The 13,654-nt window shown below is 31.1% G+C and overlaps 1 pseudogene across 1 annotated transcript; it reads left to right on the top strand.

The window, feature by feature from the left end:
- The first annotated feature begins 6,368 nt into the window (after positions 1–6,368).
- Positions 6,369–13,239, top strand: LOC143584076 (putative serine/threonine protein kinase IRE; annotated as a pseudogene). The gene is made up of 17 exons (XR_013144289.1): positions 6,369–6,758; positions 6,894–6,961; positions 7,031–7,228; positions 7,335–8,600; positions 8,675–8,850; positions 8,923–9,172; positions 9,254–9,346; positions 9,433–9,573; positions 9,658–9,750; positions 10,689–10,872; positions 10,948–11,033; positions 11,125–11,213; positions 11,333–11,384; positions 11,958–12,014; positions 12,097–12,264; positions 12,376–12,456; positions 12,565–13,239. The product of XR_013144289.1 is annotated as a putative serine/threonine protein kinase IRE (transcript).
- Positions 13,240–13,654: the final 415 nt, after the last annotated feature.

Raw genomic sequence — 13,654 nt, 5'->3', positions numbered from 1 at the left:
TCAACATAATATATTTTGAGTAAGAAAATAGGGAAACTCATTTCAAAATTTGGAAGCAACGAATCAAATCAAATTAAATTATAAAATTAATACAACGGAAATTTATTAAATAAAATTATATTAAATAGTTAATTAAATTAAAGTATAAGCAAAAGAAAAAAACAAACATATATAATTATTGGTTTAATTACATAAACCAAAGCATGTCAAAACTCTACCTGTCAAAAATGACTGGCTGCGGTAGTTTTAATTGAACCAATGGCTGCCTCCAATGATCTTTTAAGAAACTTAGTCAAATGATCTTTTGAGAAACCCATATGACTCCCGCAAAAAATGACAGAATGTTTTAGAAATATAAAATCAAACAAATACGTGCATTCTGATGAACAATTCTTTATAGTTTTTTCCATTGTTAGCCTCAAAGTGCACTAACAATAATTACATGGTTAGGTTCATCTTGTATTACCTAGACAATTCTTCCTGGCTATTTACAAATCCCTTGGCGTCACCCTTATAATTAATATATATTATTAAAGGGAAAAGGTCAAACAATAATAATAGAATTTAAGTTTAAATAATAATATCAAGAGAGAAATAAACAAACGTTTCACCATCAAACCAAGCAACTAAGAAACATGAAACCATAATCCGTTGAAACAAACGTATTCAAACGCTGAATCGAATTCAATTTTTTTTCCTAGAATGAGAAAAAACCAAAACCACAACTGAACCCTAGAATCAGTTGACCCAAACTCATTTTAATCCATCGCCCACCCTCAACTGACCCTCCCATTTTGCCAGCCTTACTTTAGACAATTTGATGTAATGTAGCTTGTCATTCCAATATAATCCACCAAAACTAAATAGAAACTTAAGGACTCATAACTTGATTTCGATACCTTATCTTTAAAAAAATATGCATTGTACCTGGTGAAATCTTTGTTGCTTCCGCTTAACTACTTGCACCGGGTATCATGACTTGCAAAATTGGCTTTTACTAATACAAACAAGTATTAAGATAATAAGAAAATGATATGTTACAAACCTGTTGAAGAAATTATAGGAGATCGAGACATTAGGTAAATTGACACCCATAATACACAAAAAATATCTTCAATGATGTGAAATTGAATATGCGATATGAACTTGCAAGTTACATTGTTAGCAAAAAAAATTCTATATACCTTCACATATAAACCAACTCAAGTTGCAGATTCTGTAATCCTGCAAAAAAATAAAAAATAAAAACTACCCAAGTGGTATGAAGTGTTGAAACCACATGATGTTCGAAGAAAAATACAATTTATATATATTAAAAGAAATCAAATTCAATCAATCTAGTAATGTTAGATTCCAAGTTGCAATTTCACTATATAGATTAAAAATATTCATTGTATATGGAAAACTATCTAACTCGTAGCAATTTTATAGGGAAGAAGTCAATCACAATTAGTCGATTAAATTTTAGACCCTAAATCATTTAAAACCGACAGTCCATTTTAGAGCAATAAATCAAACTTGTAGTAATATCCAACTTCTCCATATTATAACTCTAAATTATTTAAAACCCACGGTGGATTAAACACAAATTGATGAAGATATTGATTATCCAACAATAGAATAAACGTATATCGTTTAGATATGATAATACCTGAAATATGGGTGAGATTTCACATCCAATCAAAACACAAAAAGAAATAATAGATGTAGCATTAATTGTAGAAACTCTGTGATGATTGAATGGTGGAAGACGATGGAGTGTATGAAACGAAATCGAGGAGTAGTTAAGATTTTGTGTAAATTAATTTTGAAATTGCTCTTCCAATTCAAACGGGTGAAGAGAGTGTATATCACTTTCAACATTGTAATTTTTTCTTTATTATAATAGATAGAAATTCTATGGATGAATGATATTTTTGGAAAATAGTTAATTGAACCAATAGAAATGTGTTAATAGTCTAAGTAAGATGGGTTCCTAATTAATTGAATTTGTTTTTGAATTATACAATTAGAAATAAATTTTAAAAAGTGGTTGTTATATATGGAAGCAATATGGTTTGACCAATAAGAAGATGTCATGTGTCAATAAACTCTATTGTTTTAATAGCATATAGGTTATTAATCTGTGTACCACACATGCGGAAATATAAAAATCGTTAATTAAACACAAACACACATATATTTAGATTTGAAGAAATGTAACGGATTGTTTTACATGAATTGGTCGGAAAAAATTGTTTTACCATAGTAGAAAAGTTATGTCATTAATTGTGCAATGCAGCCTAACCATTAATATGATCAGTTCAAGTGTTCATAATTATTAACGTATCAAACATAGACCAAGCTAAACAAAAGTAAGCATTAAACCAATGTCTCGGACGAAATAAAAGAATTGACAAGCCATCATTTTTATGTTTTTGTTATGATCACTCAATAAACTAAAATAGTAATAATTCAAATTTGTTTACATGTACGATTTACCAAATCATTACTAAAATTCACCATTATATATATTAGAATACAATACTTAATTGAAAATAAAAACGCAATCTATACGTAACAACCCAAACCGCAACCTGCAATAATAAACAAAGCAAACAAACATTATTAACATGACAAAATTTGCAAAGTAATTATTTAAAGAGAAAAAATAAAAATGAATAAATGTTACTCACTAACTACTTATCTTAAAATAAATATGAATTAAGAATAACAGCTTGAATACCTATTTTAAGGAAACGTCAAAACCTAATTAAATATAATTAATACAAAATAGGTATTTGATTTTGATAAATAAGGAAATCATATTAATTGTTTAGAAAATTGCTTGAATAAAAAATGGTAGCAATTTTGTGTTAAGAATTATAGAAAGATAAAGAGTCTAATTTTCAAAAAAAGATTTTTTTCTAAAATCATTTTAAGAAATGTCAAACATGCATCTTGAAAGTAAACATTTTGAATATAACAATGTAAAGTATGTTTTGCAATTGTTTTATTAAATAATAGAGAATGCAAAACTTGAATATTAACCATTAATTTTAGGTTTCGTATTATGGGGTGATGATTTCTTTTTGATATATAAGAATATGAATAAATGATAATCCAAAACAAAACAATATGAAAATGAAGTTGACTAATATGTAAGAAAAAACATATTAATAGTTTCAAAATGATTCGAAAAGACTTAAGTTTAAACGGATTTACATATTAACGTATATAGAAAGTCTAATTTTTTTTATAAAATAAAATACTATATAATTAAAGTTTCATTTAAGATATAATTATTGGTCAAAATCAAAAGAAAAAACTTAAGTCAAAAAGCTTCACATATATAGAAAGTATAACTATTGTTAAATCAATAATTATTGGTTAACATAATACAATTTATTATTGAAATTAAATTTTAGATATGTGAGAATGTTGTAAACCCATTGCCTTTATATATGGGCTAGTACTTCCTACTGCAGCCACAATTACAAGTCTTAAATTATATACGGTTGCAAGAATATCTGAAATAAATAACAATTATTAAATGAATTATTTAAATGGTTTTGTTCATAATAATAAAACTTACACTGATAAAACTTTATCAACGTTTCATGTTATTTTAGTTATCAACAAACTATTTAGCTTACTCTGCGTGTATACATTTTCATATTTATAAAATAACTAAATTCTATTTTATTGCACATTGAATTTTTACTTTTAAAAATTAATAATAAATAAATTGAATTGTTTTATAATTGTTCGATTTCTCAAGGTCAAACTATGTAAATACATTAAAATAGAGAATTTTGTCTAACCATGTTCATTTTGGTTAATACTATCAAAGTATTTTGGTAGAGAATTTGATACTTTTAGCATGACTGAGTAAACTTGCACTCAATCATTAATTTCACAAACAATAAACGTGCACTCAGTCATTAATTCATTAATTTCACAAACAATACCAAAGAGGAATAAAATTGTACATTGCGGGAACGATAGGCTTGCAAAAAACAAATATAATCAACACAAAGAACAGTTTTAACACCCTTGTAAATAAATTCTAAAACCTTAAAAATCAAATATTTAGATAGAAAACATCAATAAATGAACAAAAATTGAACCTTACCATGATGATCAAAAAGTGAATACAAAGATAGAAATCAAAATCTTGTATGAAACACAATCAACCGATTAAAGCCGTAAATAAATAAAAACTTAGACTAACAAACAACAGAGACAGTATTCACAAACCTAATACCTTAGGGAGAACAACGACTATAGAATCAATTGGATTTTGAGCGGTCATATTGAAATTAGGGTTAACTTTATTTGATAGAGATGATTGGTGAGTTGTATATATGTCCTTGAAGAATTGAAACTGAATGATCCCAATTGATGTGGCCATTAAATCATTTGACTACCAAGTAAAATAGTTGGCAAAATAATTAGTGGTCAGACTTCTTAAAATGATATTATCATATTAAACCATTTCCTCAAATCAAGATATCCTTAATATTCATAATTTAAATATTTAAAACATTCTGTTTTGGTAATTTAATACTTATTTATTTTATTAATCATAAATTGGTTGTGATTAATTAAAATTTGTTTTTGAATTATTTTATTGGCAAGAAAATCAAAGAAAAAGTAGTTACATATGGAAGTAATAGGGTTAGACCAATAAGAAGATACCATGTGTTTATAAAATCTATTGTTTTAATAGTATAGTTAGATTATCTAAAAAATTAACACAGGTGGTGAATGAAATCAACCAAAAAATAACAAAGGTGGTGAATGAAATCAACCAAAAATAATAAAATATATTATTTTTTTTAATATTTCGTATTTGAAACTATAGGTAGGATTTTAAAATAATACATTATTAGATCGAAGGTCAATGGGTCAATCGGTCAACTAAGGTAATTATAGTAAAACTTAATGATTGTTAATTAATTAAAATTTACATTCAAATGTAGACCATAATTGATACAATAGTGAATTCAAATAGGAAGGGGGGAATATCAAATTTACAAATTTACAAATTCCGTAATTAAACCATTTCCTTTCCTATTTGGCCATAATTAAATTTGATATCAATTTACAAATTTATACCATAATTAATAAAATTTATTATTAATTTAATAAAATTAAACATGAATGGTACAAATGGGTCATCCTTTCCTAAATGTATAAATATATAATCTAACTGATAAAATACAATTCAACACAGGTTATAACTTATAACATAAAAATAATGTATTATAACTGATAAAATACCATTATCGTAATTTTTTATATCATTTGTATCTTTAGCTTATGATAATATATAATTAAATTATATATTATATATTATCTAAAAAATTAACACAGGTGGTGAATGAAATCAACCAAAAAATAAGAAAGGTGGTGAATGAAATCAACCAAAAATAATAAAATATAAAAAAAAATTAGGTCAACTATGAAACTTTATCACCACTTTGTAATCTCTTCTATTGATGAAATAACAAATAATTAATTAAATTATATATTATATATTATCTAAAAAATTAACATAAGTGGTGAATGAAATCAACCAAAAAATAACAAAGGTGGTGAATGAAATCAACTAAAAATAATAAAATATATTAATTTTTTTTAATATTTCGTATTTGAAACTATAGGTAGGATTTTAAAATAATACATTAATTAGAATATTTAAAATGAAAAATTAAAGATTAAAGGAAAGAGGAAAGATAATACTTTAATAACATTGATGAATCTTAATTTAATATATTATTGGTTTATTTTATTAACTTGAAAATTAGAGAAACCATTGATATACATGGAAAGTATGAGAATCAACCAATAGGGAGGGGAATATGGACTTAAAGCTTATTGCTTTAATAGTATAGTTAGATGTCGTATAATACACGAGTTTCTAAAGCTAGTATATACATGTGTGTATATATATCACACAAACTATTATAATAATCATAAAAGAACAAACATTGCAGGCGACATAACTAGTCCCCCCGTTTATCGCCCCGAAGGACGGTGTTCAAGCCCCTTTACACCCAAATTTGTAGTCCACCGCCGCGCATGGTCTAAATAAAACATAAATTAATAATTTTGATTTTGACCCAAAGTTGTTTAAAAATATAAAATCATTTGACATGCCTCTGGAAGGGTCATGATTCGGATCGGTGTCCACTCCGTTTCCCGCGAATATCTCCCGATACGTTCTTCTTTTCCCCATCCTCTGTTTCTTTCTAACAAAATTCCCCCAAATTCAACAAAAACCTAAAAGATATCATCATCTTGATTCCCATTTCACTACACTGTGGAAAACAAATATGCCATGAACACCACCACCAATAATAATAATAATAATACATCTACTAATGTCAATTCCACCACCACCACCGCCTCTTCTTCGTCATCATCATCAGAACCCGAACACAATTCCATCGACCATGTCTACAGAAACCTCAATTCCAATTCCATCGTCAAAATGACGAAATTACCTCCCATTCCCATTCGCCACACCCGCACCATGGCCCAAATGCCAGACAATATTAATATTAATAAAGACGATGATCGCCAGCTGGAGGATGACGAGGAGGCAGAGGAGGATTACTTACTCCATGCTTCCTCCCTTGGCCTCAATCACATTCGCACCACTTGCTCTGTTCCCTCTCCGCTTCGGGTTGTTTCCACCGACATTAACCTTTCCAATTTGGGCACTAGTAATAAAGATAAGACTCTTGTTCCTCCGCGCTGTGCTGATCCAGGTTGTTAAATTATGAGGTTAAAAAACAGAATTACTATTTGGTATATTCTAGTGTTAGCTAGCAGATAATCTAAGTCTACAATCTGGACCATATTCGAGTTATCTTTCATTAAAGTTATCGTTCATGAATTTGTAGGCAAGAAGGTATCATGGAGTCAATCTAAATCTTTACGAGTCCTTCCACCACCCATTGGTGGACTCGAGGTAATCTACTCCTTGTTAGATAAGAGCGACCTAATACTTCATCTGTCTTATATATATTTAATGATTCAGATTTGTTTTATTTAATGGTTACAGGGTAATGCAACTATGTCTAAAGAAATGCAATCTCCACGGTTCCAAGCTATACTGCGTGCCACAAGTGGTCTTAAAAAGAGAGCCTCCGATCTCAAGAGTTTAACTCATGACCTCGGCTCCAAAGGATCAAGGCCTCTATCTTTTGCAAAGTCGCGTGGATATGGCCGTGTGGAGGTATATCATTGCTTCACATACTTCATGTTATTCTAAGTTTCATATATACATATGGTTCACTCTTAATATGGTTGCTCTATGCCATTGCAATATGTATCAAGTTCAGGAGATTTTGGTAATGCTTAGAGGGAAGTTTGATAAATTAAAGGAAGAAGTTGATGCTGACCTGGCTATTTTCGCTGGAGATCTGGTGGGCATACTTGATGAAACTTCAATGCACCAAGAATTGCAAGAAAATTTGGAGGATTTGTTGATTATTGCAAGAAAGTGTGCAAAAATGGCACCCAATGAGTTTTGGTTGAAGTGTGAAAACATTGTTCAGATTTTGGATGATCGTCGTCAAGATTTACCAACGGGTATTCTTAAACAGGTTCATACACGCCTTTTGTTTATTCTTACTCGATGCACCCGGCTTGTGCAGTTCCACAAAGAATGTGGTTATGATGAAGGTCATCATATGTTAGGTCTTCACCAGCTTAGTGACCTTAGTGTTTATCAAAAAGTTATAGAATCTACATACCAAAACTCCAGCGGCTATTTAGATGAAACTGAAGTCAATGAAACACAGGCTGATCAAAATAAAGAGCAAAATCAAGCAAAGTTAAGTTTAGTAGATGTAATTGACAATGTTGATGTTAGTACTGCTGCTTCATCAACAGTAGACAAGAATCTCAAAGGCCATGATGACGTGGACACCCCAACAAAAGATGTTTCTGACCAATTTGATCACAAAGATGATCCTTTCTTAACTATTGGAATACCAGTTGGTCCTCCTGAGGAGTTGGAGATATCATCAAATCTAAGAAGAGATACATCTGAGGCTTCAGTATCTCATCATAGTTATGAAAGTTCATTGATTTGTCGTATATGTGAAGTTGAAATACCGACTGTACACGTGGAAGAACATTCTAGAATATGTGCCATTGCTGACAGATGTGATTTGAAAGGTTTAACTGTCAATGAAAGACTGTATAGAGTTGCAGAGACTCTTGAAAGGATTATTGACGCGTGTACACCCAAGAATGCAGATATTACTATTGGAAATCCCGAAATTGAAAGAATATCTTCTTCCAATACACCAGATGACTCCGATGAATCATCACCTAGAAAACAACGGTTGACTTGTCAATGCTCTGAAGATATATTAGAATGTATTCATGAAGCTGACAGTAATTATGTGATGGAAAACCTGCAGACTTTGCCCGATGTCTCTAATGAAAGACGTGGAACCCTTACACCTATTACATGTCACATAGGTTCTTCTGGTGGAAGCTTGACACCTAGATCACCTTTACTAACACCAAGAACCAATCAGATTGAACTATTTTTGAGTGAAAGAAAGACCACAACTGAGCATGAAAACTGGCAGCAGGTAGTAATTATTTATCAATCTTTATCTTTTTTATAATCTAAGATACTGAAATCATCTATCAAATCAAATGACAGATACATAAGCTACTGGAAATTGCTAGATCAGTGGCCAGTATTAACAACACTAACCAATACAGTGCACTCGAGATAATGCTTGATCATTTAACAGACCTTAAATATGCTATCCAAGACAGAAAGGCGGATGCACTTGTTGTCGAAACGTTTGGTAGACGTATAGAGAAACTATTACAGTGAGTAATTCATTTATAAATTTTATCATAGCATCTCATAACTAAACTGAAAGCTTTTCCTTCAAAATACAGGGAGAAATATGTACTACTCTGTGGGCAGATAGATGATGATAAGATAGAGTCATCAAGTAACATGGGCAATGAAGATAGTTCGGTAGATGATGAAACAGCCCGTAGTCTGCGGGCCAGCCCCGTGAATGCATTTTCTAAAGATCGGACGTCTATTGAAGATTTTGAAATAATAAAACCGATAAGCAGAGGCGCATTTGGACGGGTTTTTCTAGCCAAGAAACGGGCAACAGGTGATGTGTTTGCCATAAAGGTGAGAACTTTATACAACTTGAAGTAATTAATTTGGAATAATTTGAATAATCAGTGACTTAATTTGGATCAAGTATTGCAGGTTTTGAAGAAGGCTGATATGATTCGTAAAAATGCGGTTGAGAGTATTCTAGCTGAGCGCGATATTTTGATATCTGTTCGCAATCCTTTTGTGGTGAGATTAGATTATTAGAAGCACATAAAGAATTAGTCAAAACAGAGTTGACTTTTTTGTTTTGTAAATTCATAAAATTGTTACAGGTCAGATTTTTCTACTCATTCACATGTAAAGAAAACCTGTATCTGGTTATGGAGTTTTTAAATGGAGGAGATCTTTTCTCTTTATTGAGAACTCTCGGTTGCTTAGAAGAGAACATGGCACGTGTTTATATTGCTGAAGTTGTGAGTGCTTTTTCTCTTTTCTGTTTTTTGTTTTAAAAAGTAATGTTTTGATGTAAACTTGAATTCTGGCTAATTATTTTGCAGGTTCTTGCATTGGAGTATTTACATTCTTTGAATATCATTCATAGAGACATGAAGCCAGATAACTTGCTAATTGGTCCAGATGGCCACATCAAGGTCCACAATTTCTATTTTCATTCTGTAATCTGTATTTTAATAATTGGCTACTGAATTTTATCTTATAACTTCAAAGAGCAAGGAGAATGTGAATTTTGTTGTAATGTTATTATTTCATAATAACCAATATATTAAATACAGTTTCAACATTGTTTTTTTTTATTGTAAAAGTAAATAGGAAAATATATATTTGTATGCTGTAATTAGGCCTGTAAGTGAACCGAACTCGAGGTTCAGTGAACCGTTCATAACCTTTTGGCGGGAAGTTCGTTTCTTTAATAAACAAACGAACATGAACAAATTTTTTGTTAATTAGTTAAAAGGACGAACATGAACTCGTGTTTCATTCGTTCATTTATGTTCGTGAACATTCGTTTACTTTCGTTAATTCAAATTTGAATATGTTCATTTACGTTCATTTATGTTCGTTAGTTTACGTTGGTTCGTTTACGCTTTTTAATATATTCGTTTAAAATTTTCAGGCACATTAGAATTTAGTCTAGTTTTAGTAACTTTTTAGGTCGAACATTGCTGTTCACTTGTTCACATTTACTTTTAATTGGTTTTAGCTCATTTATGTCAGTCATCTATGCTATGTTATGTTCGTTTGTTTACGTTCCTGAACCGTACGGTTATTCCGTTAATGAGCGAACATAAACGAACACGAACACGTTCATTTTCTAACGAACGAACAAGAACAAGGAAGCCCCATTCTTTTAGTTGTTCGTGTCCGATCGTTTGTTTGGTGAAAGTTAAATAAACAAACAAGAATATATATACAGGAAAGAAACCAGAAACCCTAGATAAACCTTAGGCTCGAGGGCTTAATACACATAAAACCTAATTATGCAATACTAATAATCTATGTTTTTAACATTTATTACTATTTACTAGTTGTAATACTTTTACTGAGTCAATGTTTTAACTGAATGTTACAGCTGTCAGATTTTGGGCTATCTAAGGTGGGTCTAATAAACAGCACAGATGATTTATCAGGGACATCAGGCGACAGGGCTCCTGTTTATGGGGAGAATGAAGTTACAACCGAAAGCGGTCAAAAACAATCAGTTGTTGGTACCCCTGACTATTTGGCTCCTGAAATACTTCTTGGCGTGGGACACGGTTACCACTATACCCTTTATTTGATAATAATGTTTTACTCTTCATACTTATCATGCAATGCTTTTGTTCTTGTAGGCGCAACAGCTGATTGGTGGTCTGTTGGTGTTATTCTTTTTGAGTTACTTGTAGGAATCCCACCATTCAACGCAGAATCTCCACAGGTGGGATATCTCTCACTAAAAATAATAGTTTCATTATTTAGTTTTTAGTTCTTAAATAAATATTACGTGAAATCATCTTGTTTTGATGCAGCAAGTTTTTGTCAATATTATGAATAGAGATATACCATGGCCCAAGGTTCCTGAGGAGATGAGCTATGAAGCATATGATCTGATTAACAAGTTAGCTTGATGATTATGAATTTGGCATAATACTTGAGCTTTTTTACTTTTATTTTATATTAAGGAAGCTGCTTAAAAGTTGCATGATGTTGTAAAGTTAACCTTTTGCTTTATCTTAGGTTGTTGACTGAAAATCCAGTTCAACGTCTTGGTGCAACGGGGTCTCAAGAGGTAATTTTTTCTACAATTACATAAACAAACATACACATACACATACACATACGCATACGCATACGCATACGCATACGCATACGCATACGCATACGCATACGCATATGCAAACGCATATACAAGGAGAGATTCATTACAAAAGACTAAATTATTACAATAAGAAAGACAACAAACCAAAATCATTAAATTTTTTTTCTATCAATGGTTCATATTTTTTAGGACTTCTACTTCTTACATACAAATGTCTATGTTATATACATAAAAAGTCACTAAAATAATTTGCTCATATGTTTTTTTTGTTTTCACTTTTAAACGTCTACCAGCACATGTGTAGGAAAATATACCTACACATGATACACATAACCTACATCTGCGTAGGTTTTAAACAATCAAAATTTGCTTTGTATATGTTTAGAATGGTAAAAGAGATGAATAAACATTGCAATTTAACCATTTTCTTGTATTTTTTTTAATTGAAAATGAATGATTTAATATGTTCTACGTAGAACCCTCACCTACGTATACATATACACCAAAAAAGTTATAATTTGATCTGTTTTATGGTATAAACAGGTAAAGACACACCAGTTTTTTAGGAATATCCACTGGGACACACTTGCAAGGCAGAAGGTGATTTGATACTTTTCTTAATGAAATAGTAAAATTGTTTATATTTAGCAACTATTATTTTATAAGTTTCGTTTTCCTACAGGCCGCATTCATACCATCTGCTGAAGCACTTGACACGAGTTATTTTATAGGTCGGTATATTTGGAATCCAGAAGATGATCAAGTTGATGGTGGTAGTGACTTTGATGATATGTCAGATTCAGGCAGCACATTTGGCGATAGTTCATATGGCAATATGTTAGATGAGGAGGTATGCATGCGTCCTTTATAAACGAAACAAGCCAATCAAGTCAAACCTTGTGAAACAAGTAGAAAGTAAACTTTTTTTTTTCCATTTCTAATCCTTTGGTTGTTTAAGCAGGGTGATGAATGTGGTAACCTGGCAGAATTCGGTGCTTCGAATCTCAATGTGAATTACTCTTTTAGTAATTTCTCATTTAAGGTAACAGTTTGTACATCCGGCCAAACTGACCAAACCCGTTTTGCCTACATATCTAAATTACTTGATTTGACCCGTTAGCTAAGCTAGCGATTTTGTTTTGTTTATCAGAATTTGTCTCAGCTAGCTTCTATAAATTATGATGTGCTTGTGAAGAATGCTCAAGACTCGATAGACAGTTCTAAATCGACAGACGGTTCTACACCGACTGACGGTTCTAAACCGACAGACGGTTCTGATGTGCTTGTGAAGAATGCTCAAGACTCGATAGACGGTTCTAAACCGACAGACGGTTCTGATGTGCTTTTGAAGAATGCTCAAGACTCAATAGACGGTTTTAAACCGACCGACGGTTCTAAACCGACTGACTGTTCTGATGTGCTTGTGAAGAATGCTCAAGCTCGATAGACGGTTCTAAACCGACAGACGGTTCTAAACCTAACAAGGAAAGCTAATCCGTTGCTTTGGGTTCTATCATATTTGGTGTTCATGATGCATATATTCCTTAACCTCTCAAACAAAACTAAATAAATAAGTAAATAAATAAATAAAAGGGAGTTTATTTTTTATGCAAACCATCACTAACCAAAATTCGTGAGATCGATTGTCATTATTATCATTACGCATTTACTCCTTTGTTTCAAGTGATAGATTCTTTGAAAGCATGTTATGTTTCATTTTATTTATTTATTCGTGTATTACACGAGATTTGGCAAATGATAAAAATAAATAAGGTCCGTTGTTTGAAATAAAACAAAATTATGGTTAACTATCATCGGAGTGTAGGCAGGTGTGCAATCAATCATCCCTGTCTCGGCTAGAAGATCAAGAAATTATTTTTTTTGGCATATAAAAATTCCTTGTTTTAGGACTTCAATTCTAAGAAAGTACTTCAATATTCCCAAGTCTTCCTTTCGAATTCTATGGATAAATTTACATTCAATTTCTTCATTTCTTCATCATCATTTCCTCTAATGATCATATCATCAACATATATAATTAAACAAGTGACAAGTGTATCTCTTCGTTTAAGGAATAGTGTATGATCATAACTGCGTTGTTGAAAGCCATATGTTTTCATTGCAAGAGTAAATTGAGGGGACTGTTTAAGCCCGTAGAGGGTTTTTTTCAGTCGACACACTTCCTTTATCTTGAAATTCTTTGTAAATCAAGGTGGGGCGTCCATGTAAACTTCTTTTTT

The sequence above is a fragment of the Bidens hawaiensis genome, unplaced genomic scaffold (genome assembly GCF_021521415.1).
Source record: "Bidens hawaiensis isolate Kalapana, Puna unplaced genomic scaffold, B.hawaiensis_p1.1 tig00032805_1, whole genome shotgun sequence".
NCBI classification, from domain to species: Eukaryota; Viridiplantae; Streptophyta; class Magnoliopsida; order Asterales; family Asteraceae; genus Bidens; species Bidens hawaiensis.
This window is presented reverse-complemented; position numbering and strand designations above follow the sequence as displayed.